Genomic DNA, 13510 nt, shown 5'->3' with positions numbered 1-13510 from the left:
TGCATACCCTAGACATAGTTTGCTGTGTGAAGACTTTTTAAAAAAATGTATTTGAGAGACAATTAGTTTGGGTCTTCCCAGCGCTGCAAAAAAACTTCAGACACGTGTGACACTTTGTGCATATAGCTTTATGTGTACTGGGGATCCGAATCTGGGCCCTCAGGCCTTGCAGGCAAGTGCCTTTAACTACAGAGCTGTCTCCCCAGCCCAAGACTTTAGAATTACTATTACTTTGTTTGTTTGTATTTCAAGGTTGGGCCTCACAGGTATCCCAGGCTGACCTGGAATTCACTTGGTAGCCTCAGGGTGAACCTTGAACTCATGGTGAGCTTCTTACCTCTGCCAATTAAAGTGTGTGTCACCACGCCCGTCTTAGAATTATTTTTTAAAATATTTTTATTTATTTGAGAGAAAGGCAGATAGAGAATGGGCACGCTAGAGCTTCCAACGGCTGCAAATGAACTCCAGATGCAATTGCCATCTTGTGCTTCTGGCTTACTTGGGTCCTGGGGAATCCCACTCGGGTCCTTTGGCTTTGCAGGCAAGGGCATTGATTAGTTGCTAAGCCATCTTTTCCAACTCCAAGGTGCTTTAATATACAGTGTTCCTCCTACAGATCTTGAGTTTGATTTACACACCCAGACCCTAGCAGGATGCCTAGCACATTACTTATATGAGGATACTTTAAAAAAATATTTATTTGAGGGAGAGAGAAAAAAAAAAGGACATGAGGCCTCCAGCCACTGCAAGTGAATTCCAGACACGTGTACCCCTGTGCATCTTGGTGATGTGAGTCCTGGAGAGTTGAACCAGGATCCTTTCTCTTTGCAGGTAAATGCCTTAATCACTAAACCATATCTCCAGCCCAGGACACTTTAATATATAGTGTTCTCCTACAAATACTGAGTTTGACTTAATTCAGTTGTATCTGACCTCTTGATGACTAATTCCTTCTTTGAAGACAAAGTATGCTGCTGTGTTACTGTGGCAGCCTCCGAGTGAATAATAGATCCCACATCTACCTGCCTTGAACTTTCTTTTTTCTTTGATCAGTTAGATAAATGACTTGCTGAATTATAAATGTTTGCCTCTACAACCAAATTCTGATCCTGGTCAGGTAGCGTCACACTAGCCCTCTAGATAGGCCCTGAAGTTGAACTTTTTAGTCTTTTTTGTTCTTTACAGAGAGAAAGAGGGAGGGGGGAGGGGAGAGAGAGGGGGGAGAAGGGAGGGAATGAATATGAATGAGAATGGGTGCGCCAGGGCCTCCAACCTCTGCAAATGAACTCCAGATGTGTGCGCCCCCTTGTGCATCTGGCTAACATGGGTCCTGGGGAATCAAGCCTTGAACCGTGGTCCTTAGTCTTCACAGGCAAGCACTTACCTGCTAAGCCTTCTCTCCAGCCCTCTATTTACTCTTTTCTTTAAAAAAAATTTTTAATTCATTATTTATTTATTTATTTATTTATTTATTTATTTATTTATTTATTTGTGAGCGACAGACACAGACGGAGAGAGAGAGAATGGGCGCGCCAGGGCTTCCAGCCACTGCCAGCGAACTCCAGATGCGTGCGCCCCCCTGTGCATCTGGCTAACGTGGGTCCTGGGGAATCGAGCCTGGAACCGGGGTCCTTAAGCTTCACAGGCAAGTGTTTAACCGTTAAGCCATCTCTCCAGCCCATCTATTTACTCTTGTTAGACTGCTGAAGTGAATTTGATTTTCTGTAGAAACAAATCAGTGATCTTTAGGTTCTTTTGGACCTTGATTGAAACCTTTTTTTTCTCCCTTTGGGGGCAGGATCTCTAGCCCAGGCTGATCTGGAACTTATTTTGTAGCCCAGGCTGGCCTCAAATGCAGGATGGCCTTCCCACCTGTCTCTTGAGTGCTGGGATGATAGGCATGAGTCACCACACCCACCCTGAAGACGTTTAAACTGCTTATGGAGTGAGTGTGAAGGGTTAAGGATGTCTTAGAGAAAAAGTGAGCATAAACTCAAAGTGAAAGTTTTAGAGTGGACATTTTGGGCAGAAACTTGCATGTGTGTGGGGTACTTGTCTTTTCAGAGCAATACTACTCATGTAGCCTATGTTGGGTTTGAACTCACTATTCCAATATTGTAGGGTTATAGAATAACAGATCATTGCTCAAGAATGTGCTCTTCGGAGCATTCTCTTTAAGAGCTGCCTCTCTCTCACCTTTGGAAACCTGGCATAAGCGAGCTCCCTTGATTGTTTCTCAAGGTATAGTCCAGTCAACTTGACTTTGGTTCTCAAGGCATAGGTGAGCTCACTTGACTTTTGCCAGAAATGCAGTGTTTTGGTTTTCTGTCCCCTCATCAGGTAATAGCATCAGGAGAGCTGCTGGGTGAAAGGTGTCTGCTTTCCCCAATCATGGTAAAGACCTAGAAGCAGATAAGGCTAGCTGTAAAGGTTGGGGAGAAAAAAGCAGTGCCAAAGGCTGCCATTACTTCTTTAGTAGGTCTGATTGTAGAAGAGCCACAGATGCTGGAAGTTGAATAAGTTGTACATATAACTTATTTATGTGCTGATTTATTTTTAAAATAAGTCTATCAAAGTTAAATTTCAAAAATAATACAGCTAACTTCAAAGAAAATAGTACAAATAATTTGACCTAAGTGGTGTGATCAAAAGTTAAGTGCAGGGGCCTGGAGAGATGCCTCAGCAGTTTAGGTGCTTGCTTGCTAAGCCTGAAGGACTGGGTTCAATTCCCCAGTACACATGTAAAGCCAGATGCAGGGTGGTGCATGTATCTGGAGTTAGTTTACAGCAGCAGGAGCTCCTTTTGTCATGCATGCACTCTTCTTTCTCTCTCTTTGCTTGCAAATAACAAAATTTGTTTAAAAAGTTAAGTACAGGGCTCGAGAAAGTCTTTAAGAAGTGCTTGCCTGGGAAGCCTAAGGTCCCAGATTTGATCCTTCAGGTCCCATGTAAGCCAGATGCACATGGTGGCGCATATGTCTGGAGATCGTTTGCAGTGACTAGAGGCCCTGGTGCATCCATTCTCTGAGTCACTCAGTCACTCACTCTCCCTTGCTTTGATTCTTATAAATAAATAAAAATAAATCTTAAAAAAATTAAGTACAAATATCCCACAAAACTTTGTGTTGTTGAAAGATTTGATTTTTGTTCTGCCCAGATGTTACCATAAAACTAAACTTTTTTTTTTTTTTTTTTTTTTCTTTTTCGAGGTAGGGTTTCACCCTAGTCCAGGAATTCACTATGTAGTCTCAGGGTGGCCTTGAACTCATGGTGATTCTCCTACCTCTGCCTCCCGAGTGCTGGGATTAAAGGCACGCCCCACCACACCCAGCTAAACTTGGATGTTAAAAAAATTTTTTTTTTTGTTTATTTCTATTTATTTATTTGAGAGTGACACAGAGAGAAAGAGGCAGAGAGAGAGAATGGGTGTGCCAGGGTCACCCGCCACTGCAAATGAACTCCAGACGCTTGTGCCCCCTTGAGCATCTGGCTAATGTGGGTCCTGGGGAATCGAGCCTCAAACCGGGGGTCCTTAGGCTTCACAGGCAAGTGCTTAATGGCTAAGCCATCTCTGCAGCCCAAAACTTGCATGTTTTTTGAAGAGCTAGCTTTTTGTTTGCTTCTGCTTTTGGAGGCAGGGTTTTACTCTGGTCTAGGCTGACCTGGAATTTATTATGTCTTAGGGTGGCCTCAAATTCATGGTGATCCTCCTATCTCTGCCTCCCAAGTGCTGGGATTAAATGCCTGTGCCACCACACCCAACAGAAGAGCTAGTTTTTATGTGACTTGGACATGGACAGAAAATGTGATAGTTCTGAACGTGGGCTTTTTTCCCCATTAGTTAAGGTGGAAATTTATGAGTTGAGTGTGCTGAGGTGGAAGGTGGAATTTCCTTTCATTGATAACAAAAATGACAAGGAAGGATAAATGTGATTTGGAGTTCCACATTGCTTTTTCGTCAAATTTTATGAAGGATGTCCTGGTGAATGACTTCCTAAATTAGGAAAATGTTACACTTTTTCATAGATTAGGTGCTGTCCCCTCTGTTTCATAACAGGCTTAGTATATAAATCTTTAAAGGTGTATTTTGCCAGGTGTGGTGGCTCATGTTTCAGCATCTAGGAGGTTGAGGCTGGAGGATTGCTGTGAGTTCAGAACTAGCAAGGGTGAGTTCTCTATGCTTCAGGAAGCTTGTTTTAAAAGTGGTGCAGACCTGTAGCTGTTCATATTTTTATTTTTCTTTTCTTTTTAAAAAAATTTATTTATTTGCAAAGCAGAGGGGTTGAGAAAGAGGGAATGGGCGTGTCGGGGCATCTAGCCACTGCAAACGAAAACCAGATGCGTGTGCTACATTTGCAGCTGTGATTATGAGGAATACATTTTCCCCTTCTCATTTCTCTTAAAAAAATTTCATTTGAGAGAAAGAAATAGGCAGATAAAGGGTGTGCTAGGGCCTTCAGCTACTGTAAATTTGTGCCATGTGGTGCATCTGGCTTACGTGAGTCCTGAGGAATTGAACCTGGGTCCTTAGGCTTGGCTGACAAATGGCTTAACCGGTAATTCATCTCCAACCCCCTCTCCCTGTTTTTTGTTTTTTTGAGGTAGGGTCTCTAGCCCAGGCTGGCCTGGAATTCACTGTGTAGTCTCAGGGTGGCCTGGAACTCACAGTGATCCTCCTACCTCAGCCTCCCAATTGCTGGGATTAAAGGTGTGAACCTCCATGCCTAGCTTAATTATTATTTTGAGACAGGGTCTCATGTAGCCTATGTTGGGTTTGAACTCACTATGTGACCTGGAATTTATGTTCCTCTGGTCCTCTGCTTCCAGGCTTGTGCCATTATACTTAGTTTTATGCTGTGCTAGGGATGCATCCCACTGTCGCTGTCTTATTACACATGCATGTAAAATTGGAATGAAACTTTCAGAAAATAGTAATTATGATTGATTTACTGTTTGTTTCAATTTCACTTTATGTGCCTGTATGCTGTGTATGTGTACACATACACACCAGTGCACTAGGGCCTCTTGTTGCTCTAAACACCCGACATTTGTGCCACTTTTTGCATCTTGCTTACATGGGTGGCTTGGCAATTGAACCCAGGATGAGTATGCTGTGCAAACAAGAGCTCAGCCATTTCCCAGCCCCCTTCTGTTTCTTTATCTTTTTTTTTTTTTCCCCTACCTGGAATTCACTACATAGTCTCTGGGTGGCCTCAAGGTCATGGTGATTCACCAGCTCTGCTTCTTGAGTGTTGGGATTAAAGGCAAGTATACCACCACGCCCATCCCTCCACCCCCCCAGGTAGGGTCTCACTGTAGTACTGGCTGACCTGGAATTCACCGTGTAGTTTCAGGGTGGCCTTGAACTCATGGTGATCCTCCTACCTCTGCCTCTGAAGTGCTGAAATTAAAGGGTGTGTACCACCACACCTGGCTGCTGATTGCTTGCTTAATTTTTTTGAGAGCAACCGAGAGAAAAAGGCAGATAGAGAGAATGGGCGTGCCGTGGCCTTCAGCCATTGCAAACAAACTCCAGATGTGTGCACTCTTGTGCATCTGGCTAACATGCTAATGTGGGTCCTGGGGAGTATCCTTGAACCAGGTAGGCTTCTCAGGCAAGCACTTAGCCAACCACTAAGCCATCTCTTCAGCCCTTTTATGTTTTTTTCTTTCTTTTTTTTTTCTCACCCTTCCCTCCCCTTCCTTCCCTACTGAGCTGTCTTAAATTTATTTCATTAACCACAATATGTCTGAGATACACTCACATATTCTTTTTTTTTTAAAAAGAATTATTTATTTGGCAGAGAAAGAGGGAGGGAGAAAGAATGGGCACACCAGGGCCTCCAGCCGCTGTAAACAAACTCCAGATGTATGTGCCCCTTTGTGCATCTGGCTAATGTGGGTCCTGGGGAATCAAACCTGGGTCTTTTGGTTTTGTAGGCAAATGCCTTAACTGCTAAGCCATCCCTGCAGCCCAACTCACATATTTTTTTGCTGTTATAAATTAACCCCAAATGAAAACAGTAGTGGTGTTTTATCACATACTTTTTGTGGACCAGGAATCTGGGAGGAGTGTGGCTGGGTGGCTCAGGATTAGGGATCTTCTGTGAGTTGCAGTCAAAATGTTGACTGGGGTTCCTGGATCTGCTTCCAAGATGGCTTGCTCTGGCAAGTCCCAGTTCCCCGTAGATGGCTTGAGTGTCCTTAGAGCAAGTCACCCACACAGGAGCAAAGAAGCCAGACACCATCACTGACTGCAAGGAACTTACCCTGAACTCAGGGAGGAGGAAAGTAAGACTTCCTCAAAGGTAAAGTGTTAAGAGTCTTCATGGACAAAGCTTCATATTTTTCCAGCTCCTGGATGGATGAGAAATGAGCCAGAAATCTTGCTAGAGTCAGTCTGTAAGTAATTAAGGCAGTCCCCCTACCCCCATGAGGCATCTAATTCCTTTGTTAAACCTTAAATTTGAGGAAACTGTTACAAGAGTAACTGGTTTTAAGGCCATTCAGTATATGACCTCTGTTTGCTGATAAACATGAGAAAATTAGGCAGGGTGTGATGGCTCATTCCTTTAATCTCAGTATTCTGGAAGGCAGGGGTAGGAGGACTGTCGTGAGTTTTAGGCCACCCTGAGACTAAAGAGTGAGTTCCAGGTCAGCCTGGGCTGGAGTGAGATCCTGCCTTGAAAAAAAAGCTGGTAATGGTTTAAAAATCCTTATTCTTGGGCTGGAGAGATGGCTTAGCAGTTACGTGCTTGCCTGTGAAGCCTGAGGACCCAGGTTTGAGACTCGATTCATGTGTCTGGAGTTCTGTTTGCAGTGGTTGGAGGCCCTGGCACACCCATTCTATCTGCCTCTTTGTCTCTGTCACTCTTAAATATATAAATAAACAAAAATTTAAAAATTCCTTATATTTTAATTTTTAGTCTCACAATGTGTAGGCTCCTATGTGGTAAACAACAGACAGTGGTTGGTGTCCATCCACATTTGTAGATTACTCATAACACCCTTTTCCCCTATTAAGTTTGAGAGGAAACAATATATTAACGAATTTGGACTTTGAATAGTCTTACCCTAAGGTCCTGCCTGTCATTTGAACCTGAGGGTGTAATGTGTAAATTAATTCTTAGCCATGTCTGGGACCCAAAAACACTACCAATAATCAGGATTAAGAATGAAGGAAACTACCAGGCATGGTGGCACATGCCTTTAGTTCCAGCATTCAGCAGGCAGAGGTAGGAGGATCGCCCTAAGTTCTAGGCAGCCTGAGACTACATAGTGAATTCTAGGTTAGCCTGGGCTAGAGTGAGACCCTACCTTGAAAAACAAACAACCAAAAAGAATGAAGGAAACTATAGCCCTTGATGCTGTGACTTTTTTTGTGTGTGGGGTACTGGGCATCGAGACCACTTATTACAGCAAGTGCTATACTATACCACTGCTGAAATACATCCTCAGTCCTTTAATTAAAAAAAAAAACTTCATTTTTATTTATTTATATGAGAGAGAATGGGCATGCCAGGGCCTCCAGCCACTGCAAACAAACTCCAGGCACATGCGCCCCCTTGTGCTTCTGGCTTATGTGGGTCCTAGAGAATTGAACCAGGGTCCTTTGGCTAACCGCTAAGCCATCCCTCCAGATCCCCTTAATTTTTATTTTATTATTATTATTATTTTTTTTTTTGGTTTTTTGAGGTAGGGTCTCACTCTGGCTCAGGCTGACCTGGAATTCACTATGTAGTCTCAGGGTGGCCTCAAACTCTTGGAAATCCTACCTCTGCCTCCCGAGTGCTGGGATTAAAGGTGTGCGCCACCATGCCCGGCTTTAATTTTTATTTTGAGATAGGGTTTCATTAAGTTGTCCAAGCTAGTCTTAATTTTATAGCCCCAAGTAGGTCTTCAACAATTGATGCTCTTGCTTTAGCCTCCAGTAGGAGGCATTTTGGGCCCATGCGACCAGCTCAGCTGTATGTGCTGTGACAGTCTCATGGAAACTTTGGGACTGGAAGGTAAAAGAGATTAGTTTTAAGACCGGGTGTGGTGGCACACACCTTTAACCCCAGTGCTTGGGAGCCAGAGTTCAGGGCTACAGTGAGACCCCCACCTCAACCCCCCCCCCCAAAAAAAAGGAAAGAACTAGCTGGGTGTGTTGGGCTTGCCTACTAGTTTTAACCTACTAGTTCAAGGAGATTGCATTGCCATTGGTAATGTGAGTGAAGCCAGGGTAGGTTACTTACTTTGTGCTGGGGGCTGAATTTAGGGCCTCACATGCTAAGCAAGTGCTGTGCCACTGAGATACAGAAATTTCTTGATGTTTTTTCTCCCTACTCTGTTAGGTTTTTAGAGTACTTGAGATATTGTATGTTGCATTGTGGCTACTACAGGTGGGAGAATGACAAGCCCTTTTTTTTCTTTCTTAAAGACAGGGTCTTGGTATGTAGACAGCCTGACCTTTAACTTGGGACAGTCTTCGGCCTCTGTCTCCTGGATGCTGTCATTGGCATTGGAGTAACGTGCTCCGTGTCGGCATCCAGCTACCACCGATTGCTGTGCGTGTCGTGTGCCCCTCTTCCCTACTGTGCAGTGGGAGTTGACGCTGATTTCTCACTGGAATTGAGTGGAAAAAATTATGATTATAGAAAGCCTTTGGTTATCAGCGCTAAATCTAGCCTGACGAGCTTATGTGATGGTGCCCTGGGGAGAGAAACAATTTAAACGCCAGTGTGTGCTGTTCTCTGGTGTGCACCGTGCTGGGTGGTGTAGATGAAGTTGATAGCACATTCAATGGAGCTGGTGAGCACATGCTCAGCAGGTAGACTTTGAATTGTTCCTTTGTGGTAATGGTTTCTTTGGCATGTGCGTTCTGTTCTGTTCTGTTCTGTGTGGTCCCATCTGGTTACCTGTGTCACCCTAAGCATGTGCTCAGATGCCACACGTGTCCAGAACGCGGCCCAGTGGACAGCACAGATTCTGTACAGAGCATTTCTGTGGACAGTCCGGTAGTAGTCTCGTTTGGTCTTCTGTACTTTGCCTTGGACTAGAAGACACCAGCTTCCATGGGCTTCTTGAACAGTGGACACACACTCTTTGGAGCTGGAGCTGGTCTGGAGTCCTGTCTCATCTGTTAAAAACCTCAGAGCTTCAGGCTATTTCCTTCAAGTATTTGATGGGACTCTGTGTGAGTGTGAAGTAAGTTGTTGTGTAGGGTGCTGGAAATGCCTGCAGTCTAGCTGAGGCTGAGCTAGGAGATCTGAGCATGAGGCTAGTCTGGGCTGGAATGTGATGAATCTGCCCCCAAAAAGCCAGAACAAAAGTTACTTAAGATTATACAGTAAGACTGACTTTGCACATGCAGTTGTGTGATTGTTACCAGGATGCAGGACAGCGCTGTTAATTCAAAAGTCCCTCCATTTTCTGAGATTTGCCCTCCTCCCACTTGAATCCTTGGAGCCCTAGTCCTTTATGCTGAGGTTTGAACTTCCCAGCATGTTGCATTGTGGAATTAGATAGTTTGTATACTTTCCAGAGTGGCTTCTTCCATTCTGCCAAGTTTGTTTTTTTCTTTTCGAACAGGCTGCCAGGTAGTCTGTGCTGGCCTTGAATCAGTGATCCTTTTGCCTTACCTCCCAAGTGCTGGGATTACAGGCATGCACCACTATGTCTGGCTTGCAAATATAATGATCACACTAATTTTTTTTTTTAATTTACTTACTTGCAAGCAGAGAGGGAGAGAGAATGGGTGTGCCAGGGCTTGTAGCCACTGCAGGTGAACTCCAGACACATGTGCCACTTTGCATTTGGCTTTATGTGGGTACTGGGGAACAGAACTTGGGTCTTAGGCTTTGCAGGCAAAGCACCTTTACTGCTAAGCCATCTCTAGCCCCACAATTGATTTTGTGTGTATTCGTGGATGTGTGTTCCTGTGTTGGGCACATGGTGTGTGGAGGCCAGAGGTCAATGTTACGTCTTCCTCAGTAACTTTTCATGTGCCCCCTTGTGCATCTGGCTTAATGTAGGCCCTGGAGAATTGAACTGGGATCCATTGGCTTTCCAGGCAAACGCCTTAACCGCTAAGCCTAGCCCCTCATTTTTTTATATATATATATATATATATATATATAATTTTTTTTTTTTTGAGATAGGGTCTCATTCTAGCTTAGGGTGACCTTGAACTCAGTGATCTTCCTACCTCTGCTGGGATTAAAGGCGTGTGCCACCACACCCGGCTTTATTTACTTTTTGTGTGGTGTGTGTGATGTGTGTATATAGGGTGCCGGCATGTGTGCCCCAGTCAATATGTGAACCCTGTGTGGAGGCTAAAGTAGGAGGTCAGTGTCCTCTATCATTTCCAAGGTGTTTCTTTTGAGTCAGAGTCTCACTGTATGTGGAGCTGCTATCTACTCAGTCAGGCTGACTGAGCAAGGAGCCCCAATGATTTTCCTGTGTCTTGTCTGCTGCCCTCAGGACCCGGCTGGGTCCTCACACCTGTACTCTTAATCTGCAAAGCCATATTCCCACTTCCCTACGTCTCTCACCTGAACCTGGAGCTCACTCATGAACTATCAGCAAGCAGCCAGTGGTCCTTAGGGACCATCCAGCCTTGCCCCCCAGGGCTAGGATTACACGGCTTTTTGAGATTTGAACTCAGGTCCTCATGCTTGTGCAGCAAGGGCTTTATAGGACTGTTTTTTTTTTTTTTTTTTTAAACAAAACTTCCTGTGCTTGGCGTTGAACTCTGGGCCTTGTGGAAACGTGCTATCAGCTGGGGCAAAGGCTCAGTTGGTCAAGTGCTTGCTATGCAAGCTTGGGGACCTCGTTTTGGGTCCCTGGCACTTTGTTTTAAAAAATATTTCTACTTAGCCGGGCATGGTGGCACACGCCTTTAACCCCAGCACTCGGGAAGCAGAGGTAGGAGGATCGCTGTGAGTTCAAGACCACCCTGAGATGAATTCAGGTCAATGAATTCCAGGCCAACCTGGGCTAGGGTGAGACCCTATCTCGGGGGAAATATATATGTATTTTTTACTTATTTGAGAGAAAGTGTGTGTGTGTGTATGGGCATACCAGGGGGCCTTTTCCTGTTGCAGCCCAACTCCAGACACGTGTCACTTTGTGCTTCTGGCTCTATATGGACACCAAGGAATTTTGCTTGGGACCCTGAAATACAATTTTTTTTTTAAATGAGCCAGGGTCTAATGTATCATAGGCTGGCCTCAAATTGGATGTGTAGCTGAGGATGACCTTCATCTAATGAGCTCTTGGTTCTATCTCCAGAGTGCTAGGATTATACAGGTTTTTGTCACCACCACACTTGACTGAAATGAATTTTTTTTTTTTTTTGAAATGAATTTTTAAGGCAGATAGATTTGGAACTTTCTCTGCAGCTCTAGGCTGGACTGGGATTCACAGAAACCCTTCTACCTCAGCCTCCTGAGTGCTGGGACTAAAGGAGTGCATCACCACACCTGACTAAGGATTTTTTTTTTTTCAGGCTTTTTAAATGATGAAATAAATAAATAAATACTAAAATGGGCCAGAGAGTGAAAAAGTAATGCAGATACTAAAAACGGCTTAGCAGCTGGGTGTGGTGGCGCACGCGTTTAATCCCAACACTGGGGAGGCAGAGAGTTTGAGGTCACCCTGAGACTACAGAGTGAATTCCAGGTCATCCTGAGCTCGAGTGGAGACCCTACTTCAAAATAAGTAAATGAATAAATTAAAAAGGGTTAAGGCACTTATGTGCAAAGCCAAAGGGACCCATGTTCAATTCCTCAGGACTCATAAGTCAGATGTACAATGTGGCACATGCATCTGGAGTACATTTGCAGGGGCTGAAGGCCCAGGCATACCCATTCTCTATCGGCTGCTTTCTCTCAAAAATATAAATGATGAAAGTTACTACAAATACTTTCAACTTATGATACGATGATTGGCTGCTCAGGTGTATGAAGTGTATTTTTATTTTTTTAAATGTTTATCTTTTTTGGCGTCTTGTTTGTGAGGTAGACAGACAGTGGACATGAGGGCACAGCGCCACTGCAAACAGATGCCGGGTGCCTGCTCCACCTTGTGCATGGGCTTTATGAGGAGCCTGGGGAATTGAACCTGGCTCCTTTGGCCAGGTACCTTAACCACTAGGCATTCTCTCCAACCCCAGTGTATTTTTATTTCTAGCTCCATTGTAAATTGAGAAGTGCTTCTCCTGATTGGTTCCCCAATGCTTAATAGTAATACATCTTTTTTTTTTTTTTAAGGTAGGGTTTCAAGCTGATTTGGAGTTCACTTCGTAGTGTCAAGTCAGTATATTTTTCTTCATGAAAGTAGTCATTACTAAGGGAGGCTCTTGTTTTGAGTAGGTCATCCTCATTAAAGATCTGAAGATTGCAGCACAAGTCCTGTGTTATCCACACATTCATGTCTAGGGAGGAGGTCTGCAGATAGGGCCAGTCCCACCCAGCTTGCTGAAGGTCTGGCTACTCAGGGAAACCTTCATTCCCAGCAAAACCAGGGTGGCAGGTCATTCTATCTGAAAAAGGGACACATAGTTAGAGGATTCCAGCTTGAATTTCAGTAATGAGCCAAACAAGAATTTCAACTAGTCTTTTTTTTTTTTTCAACTAGTCTTAATTGTCATGGGATGCCTAAAGGAAGCTGTAGGTAACTAGAACTCAAACCCCAGGAGGCCTTTTCCTCTAAGATTAGTGTCCCCCCCCCCTTGAGGTAAGGTATCTCTCTAGCTTAGTTAGTTAGGGTGGCCTTGAGCTCTGACCTCTGCCTCCCAAGTGCTGGGATTAAAGGTGTGCTCCACCACAGCGGACTATGAAAGCATTTTTAGGGAAAGCATTAAAATGTGTTATGCCAGGGCTCTCATCTGTCTCTTCCCCTCTCTCCCTCTATCAAATGAATAAATAGTACTTGGGAGGCAAAGGTGGAGGATCACTGAGTTTGAGGCCACCCTGAGACTATATAGTGAATTCCAAGTCAGCCTGGACTAGAGTGAAACCCTACCTTGAAAAAAAAAACAAAACAGAATTTTTTAAATTCTTGGACTGGAGAGATGGCTTTGCGGTTAAGGCACTTGTCTGCAAAGCCAAAGACCAAGGTTTGATTCCCCAGCCCCCATGTAAGCCAGCTGCACAAAGTGGGGCATGCATCTGGAGTTTGTTTGCAGTGGCTAAAGGCCCTGGTTTGCCCATTCTCTTTTTCAACAAAACGAAACAACCCAACCCTAAAAAGAATTCTTATTAAAAAAAAACGTGTTCTGCTTCAAATTGTGGAGAAAGAATGAAAATAGGGCCTTCACAAAATGTTGGGCAGGAGATGGCTTAGTGGCTAAGGTGCTTCCCTGTGAAGCCTAAGGACACAGGTTCAATTCCCCGGGCCCATGTAAGCCAGATGCCCATGGTGGTGCATGCATCTGGAGTTCATTTTTAGTGGCTGGAGGCCCTGGCACACATGTTCTCTATCTGCCCCTCTCTCAAATAAGTAAAAAAGTTGATTCTTCAGGACC

The sequence above is a fragment of the Jaculus jaculus genome, chromosome 9 (genome assembly GCF_020740685.1).
Source record: "Jaculus jaculus isolate mJacJac1 chromosome 9, mJacJac1.mat.Y.cur, whole genome shotgun sequence".
Lineage (NCBI taxonomy): Eukaryota > Metazoa > Chordata > Mammalia > Rodentia > Dipodidae > Jaculus > Jaculus jaculus.
Note: the sequence above shows the minus strand (reverse complement) of the source record.